Source organism: Aquarana catesbeiana, unplaced genomic scaffold (genome assembly GCF_042186555.1).
Source record: "Aquarana catesbeiana isolate 2022-GZ unplaced genomic scaffold, ASM4218655v1 unanchor240, whole genome shotgun sequence".
In the NCBI taxonomy this organism is placed as follows: Eukaryota; Metazoa; Chordata; class Amphibia; order Anura; family Ranidae; genus Aquarana; species Aquarana catesbeiana.
The window spans coordinates 310,293-334,047 of NW_027362669.1; the positions used below are offsets into that span (position 1 = coordinate 310,293).

The 23,755-nt window shown below is 51.8% G+C and overlaps 2 protein-coding genes across 14 annotated transcripts in view; one reads left to right on the plus strand and one right to left on the minus strand.

Moving 5' to 3' along the window:
* The window catches only part of LOC141122091 (uncharacterized), a 531,020-nt gene that overhangs the window by 216,410 nt on the left and 290,855 nt on the right, over positions 1 to 23,755 (plus strand). The window lies entirely within an intron of this gene.
* The window catches only part of LOC141122092 (uncharacterized), a 183,146-nt gene that overhangs the window by 138,423 nt on the left and 20,968 nt on the right, over positions 1 to 23,755 (minus strand). For 2 of the 12 annotated variants that reach the window (XM_073611907.1, XM_073611903.1), the window contains exon 1: positions 706 to 2,828. The exons of 4 other annotated variants lie outside the window; for them this stretch is intronic. The gene's annotated coding sequence lies outside the window, so the exon portion shown is untranslated. Of the gene's footprint in view, positions 1 to 705; positions 2,829 to 5,955; positions 6,206 to 6,226; positions 6,396 to 8,714; positions 8,867 to 23,755 lie in introns of those variants that run through there. 6 more of the 12 variants (XM_073611899.1, XM_073611901.1, XM_073611900.1 and 3 more) reach the window with 6 other exon arrangements.

Below are 23,755 nucleotides of genomic sequence, written 5' to 3' on the forward strand. Positions count from 1 at the left end.
ATATACAGACTTCTAATCTATGGTATCAGTGGGGGGGGATGTTATACACAGAGATATATAGAATGATACAGACTCCTCTCCTCTCTATATACAGTATACATCATCCATTTATATATTATCTATATGGAGACTACACAATATACAGACTTCTGGTCTATGGTATCAGTGGGGGGATATTATACACAGGGATATATAGAATGATACATACTCTCCTCTCTATAAACAGTATACATCATCCATTTATACATTATCTATGTGGAGACTACACAATATACAGACTTCTGGTCTATGGTATCAGTGGGGGGGATGTTATACACAGAGATATATAGAATGATACAGACTCTCCTCTCTATATACAGTATACATCATCCATTTATATATTATCTATATGGAGACTACACAATATACAGACTTCTGGTCTATGGTATCAGTGGGGGGATGTTATACACAGGGATATATAGAATGATACATACTCTCCTCTCTATAAACAGTATACATCATCCATTTATACATTATCTATGTGGAGACTACACAATATACAGACTTCTGATCTATGGTATCAGTGGGGGGATGTTATACACAGAGATATATAGAATGATACAGACTCTCCTCTCTATATACAGTATACATCATCCATTTATACATTATCTATATGGATATAGACCTTATTTAGAGCAGTCAGAAGAATGATTGGTGGGGTCTCACCTTGTTAGATCTGTGCATACATCCTCTAATCTGATTGTTTGTACTTCCCGACAAAGACGAGACCTGAATGTAGTTCTAGAAAGGTGAAGAGTCCAATCACAGAAGATTCTGGAAGATAGAACCTGGAACCACGGCACCAAGAGAGTCCAACTTCTTCTACTGTATGAAGATCGAATGTGTGTGAATAAGAAGTTAATCTGAATGTTACTTACAATGATTTCCTAATGCAGGAAGAGGAGGCGGGGGAGGGGGGTTTCTTCTACTTCCTCTATCGGAGTCTGCTGTCTTCTGTCAGTTCTTACACAACTCATTGCTCAGAGCTTCCAACTTCCCCTTTCTATACAGAGATCAGAACAAGTCTAAAACTTCCTCAGGCTGGGTGTATGGGGGGGTGTAAATTTGGAGCGATATGGTTGGAGGATTCCTGAGGGGTCACTATGACTATGTTGGTATTCAGAAGAATCAACAGAAAATGTCCAAATTTTAATTTCTTTTAGAATTGTAATAATACCTCATTATATAAGAATAAAAAGATTCTCCATCAGAAACATTCCTCAGACTTTGATGTGATGATCCATTTTTTCCATATAAATGCACCATACATAGACTGTCTGGTGGGATTCCCAATCTGAGGAGACCTAAACCACCGGTTATCTACCACAGATTCCACCAACATATTGTACAGACAGACCATGGACAGACCTCCACCTTTCACAGAAGACTTCTCCTTCTTCACACTGAGATGGAGGATCTACAATTCTATAAATCCCGATCAATAAGATCTGATCATACAGATTGATACAATAGTCCTGTGTACAGTATTGTTGGTGTCTTCCTATGTACAGTATGTGTAGTGGACCTCTGACTTGGTCCGCTGATCTGATCCCAGGTTCTGATCCCTTAATAGAGCAAGTAACCAGGCACAGGGTATTTTCAGGCACATACATAAAACTTCACTCAGTCCTCAGCAAGGCAGCCATCAGAAACTTTGGGGCCCCTTACACAGCTTTAGGCCTGGGCCCCCGGGCCTTATCACCAACATCCCCCAGGGCCGTCCCACTGAATCCGACCACTGGCTATCCCACCAAGTCCTTCAGTGCACCCACTTTTATTTTAACACTCTTAACCACTTCAGCCCCGGAAGGATTTACCCCCTTCCTGACCAGAGCACTTTTTGCGATTCGGCACTGCGTCGCTTTAACTAACAATTGCGCGGTCATGCTACGTGGCTCCGAAACAAAATTGACATCTTTTTTTCCCACAAATAGAGCTTTCTTTTGGTGGTATTTAATCATCTCTGCGATTTTTATTTTTTGCGCTATAAACAAAATAAGAGCGACAATTTTGAAAAAAACGCATTATTTTTTACATTTTGCTATAATAAATATCCCCCAAAAAATATATTAAAAAAAAACATTTTTTTCCTCAGTTTAGGCCGATACATATTCTTCTACATATTTTTGGTAAAACAAATTGCAATAAGCGTTTATTGATATGTTTGCGCAAAAGTTATAGCGTTTACAAAATAGGGGATAGTTTTTATAATTTTTTTTAGTTTTTTACATTTTTTTTTTACTAGTAATGGTGGCGATCAGCGATTTTCATTGTGACTGTGACATTATGGCGGACACATCGGACATTTTTGACACATTTTTGGGACCATTGTCATTTACACAGCAATCAGTGCTATACAAATGCACTGATTCCTGTGTAAATGACACTGGCAGTGAAGGGGTTAACCACTAGGGGGCGGGGAGGGGTTAAGTCAGTACTAGGGATGTGTTTCTTACTGTAGGGGGATGGGCTGTGTGTTACACTACACTGATCTCTGCTCCCGATGACAGGGAGCAGAGATCAGTGACACTGTCACTAGGCAGAACGGGAGATGCTGTTCACATCAGCATCTCCCCTTTCATCCTCTCCGTGAGGCGATCGCGGGTATCCCTGCGGCTATCGAGTCCGCGGGACCCGCGACCCGACTCACGGAGCTCGCGGCAGGCATGCGTGTGCGGGCACACGGCGGCAAATTCAAAGTAACGTATGAGCACGTTACTTTGCGCAGCTGTCAGGGAAGACCAGCCAGTAATCAAGATGGCCGAAGGGGAAGTCGACCTGTGACCTCAGCCTGTCAGGGAAGACTAGCCAGTACTCAAGATGGCTGACGGAGAAGTTGACCTGTGACCTCAGCCTCTGTCAGAACACCTTCGGTTCACCTGTGTGCACATTACCAAGGGGCTATTTAAACCTGGTCTGTGCTTGCATCCAGTGCTGTCCGTTCTACAGCGTTCCCGTGTGTTCCTGCCTGCTTTACCCGTGATACCTGCACCTGTTTACCGACCCGGCTTGCCTCTGACTCTGCTACCTGCTGCCTGCATCTGACCCGGCTTGTTCTGACTCCGCATCTGCCTGCTCCTTCTACTACCACGCTGCCAGCCCGTTGCCGACCCTGCCTGCATCCAGACTACGCACCTGCCTCCGCTTCTGTTCCTGACGTTCCTGCCAGTGTTTGACCCCGCTTGCCCGACCTGCATCTTCCGCTCATTGGAGAACCCTGCTCCAGCACCGTGCCACCTGCCGCTGTTCCACATTACAGTGAAGACGAACTGTTTGGCACTTGTGCGACTCTGCACTTCTGCTCCTCCTGTCTACTCTATCAGGGGGCCAGAATCAGAGGAGCAAGAGAGGCCGTTCCCTGCACATCAGGCTCTACCGCCAGGTACGTGACAGCAGCCTTGCCATTCTGCCAACGTATATCTACAGGAGTCAGTCGGGAAGTGGTTAATGTATGAAACTCAATGTAACTTAATGTATGAAAATTAAAAGTGTATTCCAAGTCATCAGTGCTTGTATTTCTATATATTCAGCAACAAGTTGGCCCAATCTAGCAAAGAGACATCCCCATATATTCAAAAAAGGGACAGCTCAATTCAGTGGAGAGGCATCCCCATATATTCAGAAAAGAGACAGCCCAATCCAGCAAAGAGACAGCACAATCCAGCAATGAGACAGCCCAATCCAGTAGAGAGAGATCCCCATATATTCAGCAAAGAGACAGCACAATCGAGTAAAAAGACTGCCTAGCCTAGCAAAGCGACAGCCCAGTCCATCAAAGAGATAGCACAATCCAGTAGAGAGAGATCCCCATATATTCAGCAAAGAGACAGCCCAATTCAGAAAAGAGACATTCCAATCCAGCAAAGAGACAGCCCAAACCAGTAGAGAGACATCCTCATATATTCAGCAAAGAGACAGCACAATTCTGTAAAGAGACTGCCTAGCCTAGCAAAGAGACAGCCCAGTCCATCAAAGAGATAGCACAATCCAGCAAAGAGACAGCACAATCCAGCAAAGAGACTGCCCAATTCAGTAAAGAGACTGTCCAGTCCAGCAAAGAGACTGCCCAATCCAGCAAAGAGACTGCCCAATCCAGTAAAGAGACTGCCCAATCCAGCAAAGAGACTGCTCAGTTCAGCAAAGAGACAGCCCAATCCAGCAAAGAGACTGCTCAGTTCAGCAAAGAGACAGCCCAATCCAGCAAAGAGACTCCCTAATTCAGCAAATAGACTGCTCAGTTCAACAAACAGACAGCCCAATCCAGCAAAGAGACTGTCCAGTCCAGCAAAGAGACAACCCAGTCCAGCAGAGACATCACCAAAAAAGGGACAGCTCAATTCAGTGGAGAGACATCGCCATATATTCAGAAAAGAGACAGCCCAATCCAGCAAAGAGACAGCCCAATCCAGTAGAGAGAGATCCCCATATATTCAAAGAGACAGCCAAATTCAGCAAATAGACATTCCAATCCAGCAAAGAGGCAGCCCAATCCAGTAGAGAGACATCCTCATATATTCAGCAAAGAGACAGCCCAATCCAGTAAAGAGACTGTCCAGTCCAGAAAAGAGACAGCCTAGTCCAGCAAAGAGAAAGCTCAGTTCAGCAAAGAGACAACCCAATCCATTAATGAGACTGCTCAGTCCAGCAAAGAGACTGCCCAGTCCAGCAAAGAGACTGCCCAATCCAGCAAAGACAGCCCAGTCCAGCAAAGAGACTACTCAGTTCAGCAAAGAGACAACCCAATCCATTAATGAGACTGCTCAATCCAGCAAAGAGACTTCCTAATCCAGTAAAGAGACTGTCCAGTCCAGCAAAGAGACTGTCCAGTCCAGCAAAGAGACTGCCCAATCCAGCAAAGAGACTCCCTAATTCAGCAAATAGACTGCTCAGTTCAGCAAACAGACAGCCCAATCCAGCAAAGAGACTATCCAGTCCAGCAAAGAGACAGCCCAGTCCAGCAGAGACATCACCATATAGCAATTGTTTAAAGATGGCAAATTCAACACACACAGCATCTCCACACCTTTCAGATGGAAAACCCCCTCCCAGCACACACAGCCATCCCAGTCATGGGAATCCCCCAGAAGGATTGATACACAATTAAGTCTTCACTAATAACAGAGCCAAAAAAATAAATTTAGCTCACTTCTAGAACCTGACCTAGGATGGCGCCACATATGGATGACTTCAGAATGATGAGGGAATAAAGTCTACACTTGTAGTCACCAGGGTTTGGTATTACTTTAATTTCACAGTAAATTCTTCGGGTTTGAAGTTTGCAGTCTCTGAAAATTTATATACAAATATATTTATGAAAGTGGGGCTCAGAGAGGCCTATGAATGGATCCCAGACAGACTGGCTGATCCCTGGTAGGGATGAGGTTCAAGTTCACAGTGACACAGGGTTTTCTGCAATCTGTGACTGTTCTGAACTAAACAATCTGTCCACCACCTTCCTAGTGAAGAAACCTCTTTTTTGTTGCAAGAAGTCATACATATGACAGCTTCCTAACCAGGTCCATGTATCCACCTTCCCTCATCAGTTCCTAGGACATTCAAGGTCACCATCACCCTAGCAACCAAGGATGATGTACAATGATGTATGATGATGTCATCGTTTGCTAGGACATCAGCCACTCAGTCACTGGGGTCAATCTCACCACATCCACTGGGCAAAGGATGTGGGATGTAGGGAAGAGGCCCTTGTTCTCATCAACATATGTACAAGGTGCCTTGCCAGCCCCCCCCCTGGCAAGGTACCCTAGCAATGTTGAAATCAGATGACCTGGTATGATTCAGTTGAGGGGGTGTACACTTACTGCTCCCCCTCCTCAACCATAGCACTTTTAGGGTCTGGTATGGATTTTGGGGAAGACCTCATGCCATTTTTTGTTTTATTTTCTGTGTGGGATTTACCTTAAAATGTATACCAGAACCCAAACTGTCATGAAGGTCTGGTATAGATTTTTGGGGGACCCCACATATTGTTTTTCATGGAATCACAGAGTGTTGTGTGACCACAGGCATCCTATTAACCACTGATGTGATTGGTTGTCAGGAAACAGGCGGCTTGGATGCTAGGGTGCAGGCAGCTGTGTCTCTTTTGTCCTACAAAAGGAAAAGAAAGGCGCCTCTAAGTGCAGTATGCAAAATTTAATAAAGTGCACAAAGGGTTAAAAGCACTTACAAGATTGTTGAGTGTTAAAAGACATGATAAAATCAGGAGTCCTCATCTGTGGCATGTGTCCATCCTCGGCACGGTGGTAGAGAGCAGTGTGGAGTCATCCAGCAGCTGTAAAGCGTTCTCGTACGTATTGGAGAGAGGAGGCAGCAGGGAAGCCTGTGTTCCGGGTTCACTGTGGACACACAAGGCTGATGGTGTCAGTGGGGGAGAAAGGGGCGGTAACGCGTTTCGGAGCATGTGCAGCTCCTTCGTCAGAGGTCAAAAAAGTAAAAAAATGACAGGGGACAGTTTTGGACAATTCCTTTACTAAAAAAAAAGTGTCCCGCAATGGACATCCATCGTCAATCGGTTACATCACCGGCTGGCCCCGCCCTTGCCTATATAACAGCTGTCACAGCCAAGAGACCGCAGTCAGCGGGACGCCTCCAATCGAGGCAGAGCTTTTGTTTTTTTCTATCTTTTGGGTCCATCAGTGCCATTATTGAAGATGAATGTACATCACGGGATACTTATTTTTTTTAAATAAAGGAAGTCCAAAACTGTCTTCTGTCATTTTTACTTTTTTGGTGACTGCGTAGGGGTACAATGTACCCCATTATCTATTCACATGGGGGGCAGGATCTGGGGGCCCCCTTGTTAAAACGGCTTCCAGATTCTGATAAGCCCAACGCCCGCAGACCCCCACAATCACCGGGCAAGGGTTGTAGGTATGAGACCCTTGTCCCCATCAACATGGAGACAAGGTGCTTTGGAGGGGACCCCCAAGCACCCTCCCCATGTTGAGGGCATGTGGCCTGGTACGGTTCAGGAGGCAGGGGGGCGCTCGCTCGTCCTTCCCACTATCTTATCCCAGGTTACATGCTGGGATAAGGGTCCAGTATGGAATTTTGGGGTGATCCCCACGCCATTTTTATTTAAAATTTTGGCGCAGGGTTCCCCTTAAAATCTATATCAGACCTGAAGGGCCTAGTATGGATTTTGGGGGGACCCTCACACCATTTTATTTTTTAATTTTGGCACAGGGTTCCCCTGAACAATACACTGTGTTTATATATACTACATTGCCTCCACTGGCAGAATATAGAATCTACACTGAATGTCTAGTCTACACTAAATGCAGAGTATATATATATATATATATATATATATATATATATATATATATATATATATATATATATATATATATATATATATATAAAATACACTGCCTGCACCCCACTAACTAACCTGCCTGCCTAATCTATCTCTGTCTACACACTACACTAATAACTGGCTGATCCTGCCTAGCTATACCCAGAATGGATATATAGAATGGTACAGACGCTGTTAGGTACCTGGTAGTAGAGCCTGACTTGTAGGAGAAGACCTCTTATACAACGCTGGTTCAGGAGCCACTGGAGTGGGGACAGTGGTCTCCTGAGCACAGTGGGGTAGGAGTGCCTGTAGAGCAGAGTCTCTGATGCTGAAGTGATGAGAGATCCCACAGGGATGGCTGGACTGCAGATCAGGTGGAGACTGGAACACTTGGAGATGCAGAGATCACTGGAGCTGAAGCTGAAGGTGCAACAGCAAGGACAACAGCAGGCATAAGCAGGGTCAGACAGTCCGGGTCAGCAAGGGTATGAGACAGGCAGTAACAGCAGGGAGAGGCAGAGTCGGTAGGCAGGCAGAGATCGGCAACGGTATCAGGCAGGCAGTAGAAGAGTAGTCAGGCAGGCCGGATCGGATTGGAGCGGGACGGATGGTCAGACAAGCCGGGTCAGATAGGTAACAAACAATCAGATGCAGGTTTACAATAATCACGGAGCTGAGACGAAGCAGCAATGTGCCAGAGGCACAGGGGGACTTTTGTGTGCACTTTGGCACCAAACCAGCGCTATCGCGAACGCGCGCACGCCCGTACGCCGCATACCCGTGCGCACCCTAGCGCCGCGCTGACGCCTGGGAACAACAGGAACTTGCTGTAAGGTGCGGAACGGAGCGCGCGGGCGCATAGGTGCATGCAAACGCCCAGGTCCGGCGCCAATGGTACCCTGACATTGCCCCCCCCAAGGGGCAACCTCCGGGTGCCCAAAAGCCTTTTCTTTTCAGGGTGGGTAGAAAAATAGGCGTGAACTAAACGCCTAGCATGCACATTACTATCTGCTTCCCATGAATTACTTTCTGGGCCGTAGCCCTTCCATTTGATTAGGAACTGGATCTGCCCTTGTCTTTTCCTGCAATCAAGGATAGCCTCAACCTCAAATTCCTCGCTGCCATCAATCACAATAGGTTCAGGAGGTCTAGTTCCTCTACCAGGGAAGGGATCAGGTACAGCAGGTTTGAGCAATGACACATGGAACACGGGGTGTATCTTAAGAGAGTCAGGCAAAGTCAGTTCATACGAAACTTCATTGATCTTTCTTTTAACCGGAAAAGGTCCCATAAATCTAGGTGCCAACTTCTTAGAAGGACATGCTAGTTTGATATTACTTGTAGAAAGCCATACCTGATCGCCAAGCTGAAGCTTCAATTCCCCTCTTCTCTTCCGGTCGAAGATTTTCTTGCTGTCCGCCTGAGCCTTGGATACTGCTTCCTGCAACATCTGGTTGTTATGATTGATGAAATCTACCGTACTCTGTACTGCCGGAACTGGAGACTCTGGAAGGAAATCGGGTAAAAAGGTTAGATGGAAGCCATAATTAGCGAAAAAGGGGGATTGACCGGTGGCTGAATGTTTGGCATTGTTGTAGGCAAATTCTGCCAGGGGCAGCAGGGATACCCAATCATCCTGTGAGAAGGAGGTAAAACATCTGATATACTGCTCAAGAGTCTGATTGGTCCTCTCCGTCTGACCATTGGTCTGGGGGTGATAGGCCGAAGACAAGGCCAGTTTGATTTTTAAAGACTCACACACGGCTCTCCAGAAACGTGAGGTAAATTGTACCCCTCTGTCAGAGGTTATGTTTACAGGGATTCCGTGAAGTCTAATGATTTCCTTAATGAAGATGTGAGCCGTTTCAATAGCCGACAGAGTTCCTCTTAATGGGAGAAAATGGGCCATCTTGGTAAAACGATCTACTACCACAAAGATAGCAGAACACCCCTCAGGACATGGAAGCTCTACAATAAAGTCCATGGATATCATCTTCCAGGGCCTATCGGGTACCGGTAAGGGTTTTAACAGGCCCCAAGCTCGAATCCTGGAAGTCTTATTCTGGGTACAGATAGGGCAGGAGCTGACATACTTCTCGCAAAAGTCCTTTAAATTGGGCCACCAGAAGGTACGCTGTACCAATTCCAGGGTCTTATGAACCCCAAAGTGACCTGCCAGTGGGTGATCGTGAAGGAGTGCCAAGACCTTGACCCGAACCTCCTCAGGAACAAAAATTTGGCTCCCTCTCCAGAACAGTCCGTCCTTGTTACTTAAGGTAATCCCTGTGGGTCTGGCTGATTCAGAAGATGCTTCCTTAATCTGAGAGAGAAGATCAGTTTGTATGAGCAGAAAATTGTTTGCGGGTAAAATGGTGTCCGGAGCAGATAAGTCCTTTGGGTTGTCATGCATTCGTGATAATGCGTCTGGTTTGACATTTCTTGAACCTGGCCGATAAGTAATGCGGAAGGAAAAATCGAAAAAAACAGAGCCCAGCGGGCTTGTCGGGGTTTCAGTCTTTTAGCAGATCGTAAATATTCTAAATTTTTGTGGTCAGTATAAATTAGTACTGGATGCATAGCCCCCTCCAACAGGTACCTCCACTCCTCTAATGCAGTCTTGATGGCAAGAAGCTCCCGATCACCAACATCATAGTTCCTCTCCGCAGAGGAGAGTTTTCGGGAGAAGAACCCCACAGGATGCATAGCGTCTTTACTGCCCTTTCGTTGCGAGAGTATCGCACCGACCGCTATCTCTGAAGCGTCCACTTCTAAAATGAATGGCAAGGATGGTTCAGGGTGACTGAGGATAGGTGCTGAGGTGAATAGTCTCTTCAGGTTCTCAAAAGCATCTTGGGCTAGGTGATTCCAGGAAAAACGGGTATTCTGTTTGGTCAGTTGCGTGATTGGTGCGATTATTGCAGAAAAACCCCTGATAAACTTCCTGTAAAAGTTTGCGAACCCGATGAATCATTGAACCCCCTTCTTGTCCAGGGGTACCAGCCAGTCCAGAACAGCAGAAACCTTCTGTGGGTCCATCCTGATGCCAGTTGAGGAGATTATCAAGCCCAAGAATTGAATGCTCTGTTGTTCGAACTCACATTTCTCCGCTTTTGCATAAAGTCTGTGTAAGCGGAGACGACCCAACACCTGGCACACATGTTCTCGATGGAGATCCAGAGAAAAGATCAAAATATCATCTAGATATGCGATCACAAACAGATCTAGGAAGTCTCTAAGCACATCATTAATTAGGTGTTGAAAGGTCGCAGGGGCATTGCAGAGTCCAAAAGGCATGACTAAATATTCATAATGCCCGAATCGGGTCCGAAAAGCTGTTTTCCACTCATGCCCAGCCCGAATGCGGATCAGATTATAGTTCCCTCTTAGATCAAGCTTAGTAAAAATGACGGCAGTTCTTAATTTCTGGAACAGTTCGGGTATCAAGGGTAGGGGATACCGATTTTTGACCGTGATTTTATTTAGTTCTCGGTAGTCTATACATGGGCGGAGAGATTTGTCTTTTTTAGCAACAAAGAATATTCCCGCACCTGCTGGAGAAGTAGAATGGCGAATGAATCCCTTGGCCATGTTTTCATCTATGTATGTTTTCAAAACTTCTTGTTCCTTCTCAGATAGGGGAAAGATGCGTCCGAAGGGAATTTCGGATCCTGGCAGCAATTCGATGGGGCAATCGTAGGGACGATGAGGTGGAAGAGAATCTGACCCCTTTTTGCTAAAGACATCAATGTAGTCCTGATATTGTTTGGGAATGACCTGACAATTTTTCTGGTCGGAGTCCAGACAAAGCAGGGTAGCTTGGGAATCCAAATCTTTCGTCAGACAGTGTTCTTGGCAGTAGGATGACAGGAATTTTACTTCTCCTGAAGCCCAATGGATGTGTGGATTGTGGGCCTGCAGCCAGGGGATGCCCAGGATAATGGGAAACATAGGGGAGGTGATGGCGTCAAGGATCAGCAATTCCTTGTGTTGAGAAGAAGTTGTAGTGGATAATGGCAGGGTCTCTCGTGTCACTTGTCCGGATCTGATACGGGAGCCATCGGCTAGGAAGACAGAAAGTCCATGAGCTTTAGTCCATAAAGGGATGTTGTGTTGATTGGCAAAGTTTAAGTCAATAAAGCAGCTGCATGCCCCGGAGTCAATAATTGCGTTGACTTGGAGTATCTTTTCTTGGAGCTGTAACGAGAGAGGAATGGCAAGATGGGTAGAATTCGTAGATAAAGCAGAGAGACTGGTAAGTATAGGAGATGGACACTTACTTATTTTGACTGGGCAATTATGGACATAGTGCCCGGTTCCTCCACAGTAAAGACACAGATTTAGTTGCCGACGTCGGGCACGTTCTTCAGAAGACAGGGCAGGTCGCATCAGACCTAACTGCATTGGTTCAGAGGTGTCCGGTGTGGTATTGACAGAATTTGGACTGGGTGCAGGTAGGTAGCGTGCTGCAGGAACTGGAGCTCGTGCTGTCATCCAGGTCGGGCGGTTTGGTTGAACTGATCGTTCAGATCGGCGTTCTCGGAGGCGACGATCGATCTGAATGGTTAAGGAGATCAAGGCCTCCAGGGTATTTGGGATACCTACTCGAGCAAGTTCATCTTTTAAACTTTTGGACAGTCCAATGCGGAACTGGTGACGCAGAGCCGCGTCATTCCACTATGTGTCCGCGCTTCAACGTCTGAATTCAGTAACATAGTCCTCCGCAGGTCTGTGGCCTTGTTGGAGCGCGAACAGAACTGATTCGGCTGTGGCAGTCTGTTGAGGATCCTCATATAATTGTGCCATGGCTTCGAAGAAAGCGGATAAGGATTGTGTTAGAGCAGAGTCCCCTTCAAGTAAACGGTGTGCCCAGGTCTGTGGTTCCCCTTGTAGGAGGGAAATTACAAATCCAACTTTAGTGGCTTCCAGTGAAAAGGTTCTGGGCTGTAAAGCAAAGAAGAGCTGGCAAGCATTGCGGAAGGCCCGAAACTTAGCCCGGTCTCCGGAGAATCTTTCAGGAATGGGGACCCGTGGTTCAGGCGGAAGCATTACAACTGAAGGACCTGGAACAGTCTGTGTTGGGGCAGCAGCTGAAGAGGAGGTTGAAGGGTTAGACCCTGCAAGATTCTGAACTTGTCCCTCCAGTCTGTTATAATTGTCCTGAAGGGCTTGCACTGCTTGGGTGAGGGCCGCCAGGTGTGTGCATATCTCCTTCATTGGAGAGGTATCTCCTGCAGGCTCAGTCATGGCTGCTTCGTTCTGTTAGGTACCTGGTAGTAGAGCCTGACTTGTAGGAGAAGACCTCTCATACAACGCTGGTTCAGGAGCCACTGGAGTGGGGACAGTGGTCTCCTGAGCACAGTGGGGTAGGAGTGCCTGTAGAGCGGAGTCTCTGATGGTGAAGTGATGAGAGATCCCACAGGGAAGGCTGGACTGCAGATCAGGTGGAGACTGGAGGCAGCAAGCTGGAACACTTGGAGATGCAGAGATCACTGGAGCTGAAGCTGAAGGTGCAACAGCAAGGACAACAGCAGGCACAAGCAGGGTCAGACAGTCCGGGTCAGCAAGGGTATGAGACAGGCAGTAACAGCAGGCAGAGGCAGAGTCGGTAGACAGGCAGAGATCGGCAACGGTATCAGGCAGGCAGTAGAAGAGTAGTCAGGCAGGCCAGGTCGGATTGGAGCGGGACGGATGGTCAGACAAGCTGGGTCAGATAGGTAACAAACAATCAGATGCAGGTACCCGCGCGCGCCCTAGCGCCACACTGACACCCGGGAACAACAGGAACTTGCTGTAAGGTGCGTAACGGAGCGCGCCGGCGCATAGGCGCATGCAAACGCCCAGGTCCGGCGCCAATGGTACCCTGACAGACTCTCCTCTCTATATACAGTATACATCATCCATTTATACATTATCTATATGGAGACTACACAATATACAGACTTCTGGTCTATGGTATCAGTGGGGGGTATTATACACAGAGATATATAGAATGATACAGACTCTCCTCTCTATATACAGTATACATCATCCATTTATACATTATCTATATGGAGACTACACAATATACAGACTTCTGATCTATGGTATCAGTGGGGGGATGTTATACACAGGAATATATAGAATGATACAGACTCTCCTCTCTCTATATACAGTATACATCATTCATTTATACATTATCTATATGGAGACTACACAATATACAGACTTCTGATCTATGGTATCAGTGGGGGGATGTTATACACATAGATATATAGAATGATACAGACTCTCCCCTCTATATACAGTATACATCATCCATTTATACATTATCTATATGGAGACTACACAATATACAGACTTCTGATCTATGGTATCAGTGGGGGGATGTTATACACAGAGATATATAGAATGATACAGACTCCTCTCTATATACACAGGGATATATAGAATGATACAGACTCCTCTCCTCTCTATATACAGTATACCTCATCCATTTATACATTATCTATATGGAGACTACACAATATACAGACTTCTGGTCTATGATATCAGTGGGGGGATGTTATACACATAGATATATAGAATAATACAGACTCTCCTCTCTATATACAGTATACATCATCCATTTATATATTATCTATATGGAGACTACACAATATACAGACTTCTGATCTATGGTATCAGTGGGGGGATGTTATACACAGAGATATATAGAATGATACAGACTCTCCTCTCTCTATATACAGTATACATCATCCATTTATACATTATCTATATGGAGACTACACAATATACAGACTTCTGATCTATGGTATCAGTGGGGGGATGTTATACACAGAGATATATAGAATGATACAGACTCTCCTCTCTATATACAGTATACATCATCCATTTATACATTATCTATATGGAGACTACACAATATACAGACTTCTGATCTATGGTATCAGTGGGGGGATGTTATACACAGAGATATATAGAATGATACAGACTCTCCTCTCTATAAACAGTATACATCATCCATTTATACATTATCTATATGGAGACTACACAATATACAGACTTCTGATCTATGGTATCAGTGGGGGGATGTTATACACAGAGATATATAGAATGATACAGACTCTCCTCTCTATAAACAGTATACATCATCCATTTATACATTATCTATATGGAGACTACACAATATACAGACTTCTGATCTATGGTGTCAGTGGGGGGGATGTTATACACAGAGATATATAGAATGATACAGACTCGTCTCTCTATATACACAGGGCCGGATTAACATAGGGGATATTGGAGCTGCAGCTGCAGCTCCAGGCCCTTTACCTTACCTTTAATGGGTCTTTACCTTAAGACCCATTAAAAAAAAACCCACTACTGGTCATTTGGGGCTCCTATGATCTATGGTCCTGGAGATAGGGGCCTCCTTGCACAGCCTGTCAGAAGCCACATACCGAGCGGCCAGTATAAATACAAGCCGCCACACTCTGCAGCAGACTGAGAGGATGAGCTCACGGTGCCTCTCCTCACTTCTTATCAGAGGCACTGAGCTCAATGGACAGCTTGGAGTCTGCAGAGTATGTCAAACTCACTCGCAGTAGCAGCATAGTCCAACAATGTAAAACTACCATTCAGCAATGTAAAAAAACAAGGAGGTGGCAGTAGCACCTCATGAACGCCTGTCAGCTGCTTCTATACCACTCATTGAAAAGCAATAAACCACAGATCACTTTTCAGAGGGCAGTAAGCATTACTGCAAATGTGAAAGAAAAGTGAAACACATCATCCATTTCACACTCCCCACCAACCAGGTCACTTCCCACCAACCAGGTCACTCCCCAGCCACTTTCCATGTTAGCCACCTCCCTTCACCTTATATCACAGGTGACCATTTCCCAACCTGCAGATGACAGATCCTACTCCAAAAGATATCACTCCCAGTTACCCCCCTCCCACACACCCACTTATTGATATCCCTCCATGACCACCTCACACTCCCCTGCTGACAGACCCAACACCCCCTGCTGACAGACCTCACCCCCCCTTCTGACAGACCTCACACCCCCTGCTGACAGACCTCACACCCCCTGCTGACAGACCTCACACCCCCTGCTGACAGACCTCACACCCCCTGCTGACAGACCTCACCCCCACCTTCTGACAGACCTCACACCCCCCTTCTGACAGACCTCACACCCCCTGCTGACAGACCTCACACCCCCTGCTGACAGACCTCACACCCCCCTTCTGACAGACCTCACACCCCCCTGCTGACAGACCTCACACCCCCCGCTGACAGACCTCACACCCCCCTTCTGACAGACCTCACACCCCCCTTCTGACAGACCTCACACCCCCCTTCTGACAGACCTCACACCCCCCGCTGACAGACCTCACACCCCCCTTCTGACAGACCTCACACCCCCCTTCTGACAGACCTCACACCCCCTGCTGACAGACCTCACACCCCCTGCTGACAGACCTCACACCCCCCTTCTGACAGACCTCACACCCCCCTTCTGACAGACCTCACACCCCCTGCTGACAGACCTCACACCCCCTGCTGACAGACCTCACACCCCCCTTCTGACAGACCTCACACCCCCCTTCTGACAGACCTCACACCCCCCTTCTGACAGACCTCACACCCCCCGCTGACAGACCTCACACCCCCTGCTGACAGACCTCACACCCCCCGCTGACAGACCTCACACCCCCTGCTGACAGACCTCACACCCCCCTTCTGACAGACCTCACACCCCCCTTCTGACAGACCTCACACCCCCCTTCTGACAGACCTCACACCCCCCGCTGACAGACCTCACACCCCCTGCTGACAGACCTCACACCCCCTGCTGACAGACCTCACACCCCCCTTCTGACAGACCTCACACCCCCCTTCTGACAGACCTCACACCCCCCTTCTGACAGACCTCACACCCCCCGCTGACAGACCTCACACCCCCCTTCTGACAGACCTCACACCCCCTTCTGACAGACCTCACACCCCCCTGCTGACAGACCTCACACCCCCCTTCTGACAGACCTCACACCTCCCGCTGACAGACCTCACACCTCCCTGCTGACAGACCTCACACCCCCTGCTGACAGACCTCACACCCCCCTTCTGACAGACCTCCCACCCCCCGCTGACAGACCTCACACCCCCCTTCTGACAGACCTCACACCCCCTTCTGACAGACCTCACACCCCCCTGCTGACAGACCTCACACCCCCCTTCTGACAGACCTCACACCTCCCGCTGACAGACCTCACACCTCCCTGCTGACAGACCTCACACCCCCCACTGACAGACCTCACACCCCCCGCTGACAGACCTCACACCCCCCTTCTGACAGACCTCACACCCCCCGCTGACAGACCTCACACCCCCCTTCTGACAGACCTCACACCCCCCTTCTGACAGACCTCACACCCCCTTCTGACAGACCTCACACCCCCCTTCTGACAGACCTCACACCTCCCTTCTGACAGACCTCACACCCCCTTCTGACAGACCTCACCCCCCTTCTGACAGACCTCACACCCCCTTCTGACAGACCTCACACCCCCCTTCTGACAGACCTCACACCCCCCGCTGACAGACCTCACACCCCCTGCTGACAGACCTCACACCCCCTGCTGACAGACCTCACACCCCCTGCTGACAGACCTCACACCCCCTGCTGACAGACCTCACACCCCCCTTCTGACAGACCTCACACCCCCCGCTGACAGACCTCACACCTCCCTTCTGACAGACCTCACACCCCCCTTCTGACAGACCTCACACCCCCCGCTGACAGACCTCACACCCCCTGCTGACAGACCTCACACCCCCTGCTGACAGACCTCACACCCCCTGCTGACAGACCTCACAAACCCTGCTGACAGACCTCACACCCCCCTTCTGACAGACCTCACACCCCCCGCTGACAGACCTCACACCTCCCTTCTGACAGACCTCACACCCCCCTTCTGACAGACCTCACACCCCCCGCTGACAGACCTCACACCTCCCTTCTGACAGACCTCACACCCCCCTTCTGACAGACCTCACACCCCCCTTCTGACAGACCTCACACCCCCCTTCTGACAGACCTCACACCCCCCTTCTGACAGACCTCACACCCCCCGCTGACAGACCTCACACCCCCCTTCTGACAGACCTCACACCCCCCTTCTGACAGACCTCACACCCCCCTTCTGACAGACCTCACACCCCCTGCTGACAGACCTCACACCCCCCTGCTGACAGACCTCACACCCCCCTTCTGACAGACCTCACACCCCCCTTCTGACAGACCTCACACCCCCCGCTGACAGACCTCACACCCCCTGCTGACAGACCTCACACCCCCTGCTGACAGACCTCACACCCCCTGCTGACAGACCACACACCCCCTGCTGACAGACCTCACACCCCCCGCTGACAGACCTCACACCTCCCTGCTGACAGACCTCACACCCCCCTTCTGACAGACCTCACACCCCCCGCTGACAGACCTCACACCTCCCTGCTGACAGACCTCACACCCCCCGCTGACAGACCTCACACCCCCCGCTGACAGACCTCACACCCCCCGCTGACAGACCTCACACCTCCCTGCTGACAGACCTCACACCCCCCGCTGACAGACCTCCCACCCCCCGCTGACAGACCTCACACCCCCCGCTGACAGACCTCACACCCCCTGCTGACAGACCTCACACCCCCTGCTGACAGACCTCACACCCCCCTGCGGACAGACCTCACACCCCCTGCTGACAGACCTCACACCCCCCTTCTGACAGACCTCACACCCCCCTTCTGACAGACCTCACACCCCCTGCTGACAGACCTCACACCCCCCTTCTGACAGACCTCACACCCCCCTTCTGACAGACTTCACACCCCCTGCTGACAGACCTCACACCCCCCTTCTGACAGACCTCACACCCCCCTTCTGACAGACCTCACACCCCCCTTCTGACAGACCTCACACCCCCTGCTGACAGACCTCACACCCCGCTTCTGACAGACCTCACACCCCCCTGCTGACAGACCTCACACCCCCCTTCTGACAGACCTCACACCCCCCGCTGACAGACCTCACACCCCCCTGCAGACAGACCTCACATCCCCCTGCTGACAGACCTCACACCCCCCTTCTGACAGACCTCACACCCCCCCGCTGACAGACCTCACACCCCCCGCTGACAGACCTCACCCCCCCTTCTGACAGACCTCACACCCCCCTTCTGACAGACCTCACACCCCCCTTCTGACAGACCTCACACCCCCCCGCTGACAGACCTTACACCCCCCTTCTGACAGACCTCACACCCCCTTCTGACAGACCTCACACCCCCCTTCTGACAGACCTCACACCCCCTGCTGACAGACCTCACACCCCCCTTCTGACAGACCTCACACCCCCCTTCTGACAGACCTCACACCCCCCCGCTGACAGACCTTACACCCGCCTTCTGACAGACCTCACACCCCCCTTCTGACAGACCTCACACCCCCCTGCGGACAGACCTCACACCCCCCCGCTGACAGACCTCACACCCCCTTCTGACAGACCTCACACCCCCCTTCTGACAGACCTCACACCCCCCGCTGACAGACCTCACACCCCCCTTCTGACAGACCTCACACCCCCCTTCTGACAGACCTCACACCCCCCTTCTGACAGACCTCACACCCCCCTTCTGACAGACCTCACACCCCCCTTCTGACAGACCTCACACCCCCCTTCTGACAGACCTCACACTCCCTGCTGACAGACCTCACACCCCCCTTCTGACAGACCTCACACCCCCCGCTGACAGACCTCACACCCCCCTTCTGACAGACCTCACACCCCCCACTGACAGACCTCACACCCCCTGCTGACAGACCTCACCCCCACCTTCTGACAGACCTCACACCCCCTTCTGACAGACCTCACACCCCCCTTCTGACAGACCTCACACCCCCCTTCTGACAGACCTCACACCCCCCGCTGACAGACCTCACACCCCCTTCTGACAGACCTCACACCCCCCTTCTGACAGACCTCACACCCCCCGGCGGACAGACCTCACACCCCCCTTCTGACAGACCTCACACCCCCCGCTGACAGACCTCACACACCCCTGCTGACAGACCTCACACCCCCTGCTGACAGACCTCACCCCCCCTTCTGACAGACCTCACACCCCCCTTCTGACAGACCTCACACCCCCCTTCTGACAGACCTCACACCCCCCTTCTGACAGACCTCACACCCCCTTATGACAGACCTCACACCCCCCACTGACAGACCTCACACCCCCCTTCTGACAGACCTCACACCTCCCGCTGACAGACCTCACACCCCCCTTCTGACAGACCTCACACCCCCCTGCTGACAGACCTCACACCCCCCTTCTGACAGACCTCACACCCCCCGCTGACAGACCTCACACCCCCTTTTGACAGACCTCACACCCCCCTTCTGACAGACCTCACACCCCCCTGCGGACAGACCTCACACCCCCCTGCTGACAGACCTCACACCCCCCTGCTGACAGACCTCACACCCCCCTTCTGACAGACCTCACACCCCCCTGCGGACAGACCTCACACCCCCCTGCTGACAGACCTCACACCCCCCTGCTGACAGACCTCACACCCCCCTTCTGACAGACCTCACACCCCCCTGCTGACAGACCTCACACCCCCCTGCTGACAGACCTCACACACCCTTCTGACAGACCTCACACCCCCCCTTCTGGCAGACCTCACACCCCCCTTCTGACAGACCTCACACCCCCCTGCTGACAGACCTCACACACCCTTCTGACAGACCTCACACCCCCCCTTCTGGCAGACCTCACACCCCCCCGCTGACAGACCTCACACCCCCTTCTGACAGACCTCACACCCCCCTTCTGACAGACCTCACACCCCCCTGCGGACAGACCTCACACCCCCCTGCTGACAGACCTCACACCCCCCTTCTGACAGACCTCACACCCCCTGCTGACAGACCTCACCCCCCCTTCTGACAGACCTCACACTCCCTTCTGACAGACCTCACACCCCCCGCTGACAGACCTCACACCCCCCTTCTGACAGACCACACACCCCCCTTCTGACAGACCTCACACCCCCCGCTGACAGACCTCACACCCCCTTCTGACAGACCTCACACCCCCCTTCTGACAGACCTCACACCCCCCTGCGGACAGACCTCACACCCCCCTGCTGACAGACCTCACACCCCCCTTCTGACAGACCTCACACCCCCTGCTTACAGACCTCACACACCCCTGCTGACAGACCTCACACCCCCCCTGCTGACAGACCTCACACCCCCTTCTGACAGACCTCACACCCCCCTGCTGACAGACCTCACACCCCCCTTCTGACAGACCTCACACCCCCTGCTGACAGACCTCACACCCCCCTTCTGACAGACCTCACACCCCCTTCTGACAGACCTCACACCCCCCTGCTGACAGACCTCACACCCCCCTTCTGACAGACCTCACACCTCCCGCTGACAGACCTCACACCTCCCTGCTGACAGACCTCACACCTCCCGCTGACAGACCTCACACCTCCCTGCTGACAGACCTCACACCCCCCACTGACAGACCTCACACCCCCCGCTGACAGACCTCACACCCCCCTTCTGACAGACCTCACACCCCCCGCTGACAGACCTCACACCTCCCTTCTGACAGACCTCACACCCCCCTTCTGACAGACCTCACACCTCCCTTCTGACAGACCTCACACCCCCTTCTGACAGACCTCACCCCCCTTCTGACAGACCTCACACCCCCTTCTGACAGACCTCACACCCCCCTTCTGACAGACCTCACACCCCCCGCTGACAGACCTCACACCCCCTGCTGACAGACCTCACACCCCCTGCTGACAGACCTCACACCCCCTGCTGACAGACCTCACACCCCCTGCTGACAGACCTCACACCCCCCTTCTGACAGACCTCACACCCCCCGCTGACAGACCTCACACCTCCCTTCTGACAGACCTCACACCCCCCTTCTGACAGACCTCACACCCCCCGCTGACAGACCTCACACCCCCTGCTGACAGACCTCACACCCCCTGCTGACAGACCTCACACCCCCTGCTGACAGACCTCACACCCCCTGCTGACAGACCTCACACCCCCCTTCTGACAGACCTCACACCCCCCGCTGACAGACCTCACACCTCCCTTCTGACAGACCTCACACCCCCCTTCTGACAGACCTCACACCCCCCGCTGACAGACCTCACACCTCCCTTCTGACAGACCTCACACCCCCCTTCTGACAGACCTCACACCCCCCTTCTGACAGACCTCACACCCCCCTTCTGACAGACCTCACACCCCCCTTCTGACAGACCTCACACCCCCCTTCTGACAGACCTCACACCCCCCGCTGACAGACCTCACACCCCCCTTCTGACAGACCTCACACCCCCCTTCTGACAGACCTCACACCCCCCGCTGACAGACCTCACACCCCCTGCTGACAGACCTCACACCCCCTGCTGACAGACCTCACACCCCCTGCTGACAGACCACACACCCCCTGCTGACAGACCTCACACCCCCCGCTGACAGACCTCACACCTCCCTGCTGACAGACCTCACACCCCCCTTCTGACAGACCTCACACCCCCCGCTGACAGACCTCACACCTCCCTGCTGACAGACCTCACACCCCCCGCTGACAGACCTCACACCCCCCGCTGACAGACCTCACACCCCCCGCTGACAGACCTCACACCTCCCTGCTGACAGACCTCACACCCCCCGCTGACAGACCTCCCACCCCCCGCTGACAGACCTCACACCCCCCGCTGACAGACCTCACACCCCCTGCTGACAGACCTCACACCCCCTGCTGACAGACCTCACACCCCCCTGCGGACAGACCTCACACCCCCTGCTGACAGACCTCACACCCCCCTTCTGACAGACCTCACACCCCCCTTCTGACAGACCTCACACCCCCTGCTGACAGACCTCACACCCCCCTTCTGACAGACCTCACACCCCCCTTCTGACAGACTTCACACCCCCTGCTGACAGACCTCACACCCCCCTTCTGACAGACCTCACACCCCCCTTCTGACAGACCTCACACCCCCCTTCTGACAGACCTCACACCCCCTGCTGACAGACCTCACACCCCGCTTCTGACAGACCTCACACCCCCCTGCTGACAGACCTCACACCCCCCTTCTGACAGACCTCACACCCCCCGCTGACAGACCTCACACCCCCCTGCAGACAGACCTCACATCCCCCTGCTGACAGACCTCACACCCCCCTTCTGACAGACCTCACACCCCCCCGCTGACAGACCTCACACCCCCCGCTGACAGACCTCACCCCCCCTTCTGACAGACCTCACACCCCCCTTCTGACAGACCTCACACCCCCCTTCTGACAGACCTCACACCCCCCCGCTGACAGACCTTACACCCCCCTTCTGACAGACCTCACACCCCCTTCTGACAGACCTCACACCCCCCTTCTGACAGACCTCACACCCCCTGCTGACAGACCTCACACCCCCCTTCTGACAGACCTCACACCCCCCTTCTGACAGACCTCACACCCCCCCGCTGACAGACCTTACACCCGCCTTCTGACAGACCTCACACCCCCCTTCTGACAGACCTCACACCTCCCTGCGGACAGACCTCACACCCCCCCGCTGACAGACCTCACACCCCCTTCTGACAGACCTCACACCCCCCTTCTGACAGACCTCACACCCCCCGCTGACAGACCTCACACCCCCCTTCTGACAGACCTCACACCCCCCTTCTGACAGACCTCACACCCCCCTTCTGACAGACCTCACACCCCCCTTCTGACAGACCTCACACCCCCCTTCTGACAGACCTCACACCCCCCTTCTGACAGACCTCACACTCCCTGCTGACAGACCTCACACCCCCCTTCTGACAGACCTCACACCCCCCGCTGACAGACCTCACACCCCCCTTCTGACAGACCTCACACCCCCCACTGACAGACCTCACACCCCCTGCTGACAGACCTCACCCCCACCTTCTGACAGACCTCACACCCCCTTCTGACAGACCTCACACCCCCCTTCTGACAGACCTCACACCCCCCTTCTGACAGACCTCACACCCCCCGCTGACAGACCTCACACCCCCTTCTGACAGACCTCACACCCCCCTTCTGACAGACCTCACACCCCCCGGCGGACAGACCTCACACCCCCCTTCTGACAGACCTCACACCCCCCGCTGACAGACCTCACACACCCCTGCTGACAGACCTCACACCCCCTGCTGACAGACCTCACCCCCCCTTCTGACAGACCTCACACCCCCCTTCTGACAGACCTCACACCCCCCTTCTGACAGACCTCACACCCCCCTTCTGACAGACCTCA